The sequence below is a fragment of the Kogia breviceps genome, chromosome 6, assembly GCF_026419965.1.
Source record: "Kogia breviceps isolate mKogBre1 chromosome 6, mKogBre1 haplotype 1, whole genome shotgun sequence".
Classification (NCBI taxonomy): Eukaryota; Metazoa; Chordata; class Mammalia; order Artiodactyla; family Physeteridae; genus Kogia; species Kogia breviceps.
In genome coordinates this window covers 128,481,724-128,484,318 of record NC_081315.1, presented here as the reverse complement: position 1 = coordinate 128,484,318, position 2,595 = coordinate 128,481,724, and the positions used below count along the sequence as shown (strand labels likewise).

The 2,595-nt window shown below is 33.3% G+C and overlaps 1 pseudogene; it reads right to left on the bottom strand.

The window, feature by feature from the left end:
- Positions 1-301: 301 nt before the first annotated feature.
- LOC131758424 (ATP synthase subunit O, mitochondrial-like) lies at positions 302-934 on the bottom strand (annotated as a pseudogene).
- Between the last annotated feature and the right edge of the window lie 1,661 nt (positions 935-2,595).

The following is a 2,595-nucleotide window of genomic DNA, read 5'->3' as shown; positions in this document are numbered from 1 at the left end:
CAGTATGATACTGTATAGGACCAGTGAAACATTGCTTTGTTCTGGATTTTAAAGGGAAAGAACTCATTCTCTCGCTATTAACTATGCTGTTAGCTATAGGTTTTTCACAGATGTCCTTTATTAAGCTTAGGGAATTCTCTTCTGTTCCTAATTTGATGAAGATTTTTTTTATGTTAATGGATGTTGAATTTTCTTGAATGCTTTTTTGTATCTTTTGAGATCTTTTTCTTTTTTTTTCTGTTCAGGAAGCATTTTATTGTTGCTCCAAGTTTAAGAATTTTCACTGACAGAAAATCAACTTTTAGAAACTCTCCCACATTGCTCTGCTCAGCTTCTGAATCTTGGGATTTGCAGACATTCAACACATTTCTCTCCAGTACAGACAGTCAGTTCACTCATGATTGATGGATCAGTCTTAACTTCCAATTTCAACACTTGGCCTTTACTTAGGAAGCTCTTCAGCACTGTTTTTAATTCAGTAGGAGTGGCTTCATCTAAAGAAGTTACAGTGGTAACTGTGCAAGGTGCTTCTCCCTGGTGGACACTCATTGTAGAAAAGGCAGAAATGACTCCAGCAATATTGTTCAAGTGAACATTTTCAGCAAGCAATTTGAGCAGGTTGGACATAAGAGGAGAAAACCTCTCTTTTGTTGTCATGTCATTTAGGCTTTACACTTTAATGGAATGCTTTGCATAGGGATTCATAATAGAAGCAGCCGTTTTGGGTTCCTTCAAGATTTGTGCTATTCCTTTTCTACTTGCTTCAGTTTATCCTGTTTAAATGCAACAGAATAAAGAGCAGTGGCATAGTGAACTTTGATACCATATATCTCTGAACAGGTGGCCTCATCACAAGCTTGGCAAATGGCCTGACCACAGATGTGCTGAAGCATTGCATCTGCAGGGAGAGCCCAGACACTGCTGGGGCGGCCATCTCCTTCTGGGTGGCTGTAGGTCAGAGATCTTTCTTTTAAAATTTAGTTTGTTAATACAGTGAATTACATTGATTGATTTTCAAATGTTGAACCATCCTTGAATTTCTGGGGTAAACTTCACTTATGTGTTATGTATTATCCTTTCAATATATTGCTGTGTTCAATTAGCTGTTATTTTGTTGAGGATTTTTGCATCTGTGTTCACGAGGAATATTGGGCTATAAGTGTTTCTTTCTTGTAATGTCGTTGGTTTTAACATTAGGATAATTTGACTCATAGAATCAGTTGGGAAGTATTTAGTAGTATTCTACTTTCCGACAAAGATTAGGTAGAATTGGTATTATTTCTTTTTTGAATGTTCTGTATTTTACAGTAAATTTTTCAGAATTTTCAGAATTTTTTCAGTAAAACCATCTGGGGCAGGAGGTTTCTTTTTTTTTCAGGGGTGGGGGAAGAAGGTTTTAACCTACAAATTCAATTTGTTTAATCAATATAGAAATAGTTATGTTATCTATTTCTTAGGTGAGTTTTGGTATTTTGCACCTTTTTAAGGGATTAGCGTATTACACCTAAGTTTTGTGTAATTGTATCAAATGCCTAGCCATATAATTTTTTATTATTATTATCTTAATGTCTGCGAGATAAGTAGTGATATCCCCTTCTTTATTCCTAATATTGGTAACTTGTGTCTTCTTCAGCCAGGCTAGAGGTTGATCAATTTTATTGATGTTTTCAAAGAAGCAGATTTTGACTTTATTGATTTTTTTCCTGTTATTTTTCTGTTTAAATTTTATTTATCTCTGCTCTCATCTTTATTATGCCCTTCCTTCTTCTTGCTTTGGATTTGTTATTCTTGCTCTCTAATTTCTTTATTCAAGCAGGTTACTGATCTCAGATCTTCTTTTCTAATATTAATGTTTAATTCTATAAATTTCCCTAGAAGCATTGCTGTAGCTGCATCCCACAAATTTTGATACATTTTCATTTTCATTTAGTTTGAAATATTTTAAAATTTCCCCTGGGACTTCCTTTTTGACTGATGGCTTACTCAGAAGTGTGTTGTTTAATTTCCAAATATTTCAGGATATTTTCAGATATCTAGTTTAATTCTGTTATGGTTTAAGACATACTATCTTTATATGATTTCTATTTTATACTTGTTAAGGTTTGTCTTAGGGTTGAGTATGGTCTGTTTTGTGAATATTCTGTTTGAACTTGGGAAGAATCTATATTCTGCTGTTGTTAGGTAGAGTGTTTTATAAATACCAACTAAGTCGAGTTGACTTTTAGTGTTGTCCAGGTCATCTATATTTTTGCTGATTTTCCTCCTACTTGTTCTATCAGTGACTAAGAGAGGCATCTTGATATCTCCAGCTATAATTGTGAATATGTCTATCTTTTCATTCCTATCAGTTTTTAGTTTTTACCTCACATATTTTAAAGTGTAGATGTATACACATATAGGATTATTATGTCATCCTGGATGATTGACCACTTTATGTCACATCATTGTTTGGTCTGATAATATTATATTCCTTGTGTAGTTTATTTTTTATGAAGTTAATATGTCTACTCCAGCTTTCTTTTAGTGTTTTCAAGATATGTATCCTTTTGTTTTAAACCTATCTGTATCTTTATATATAAAGTGAATTTATTGTGG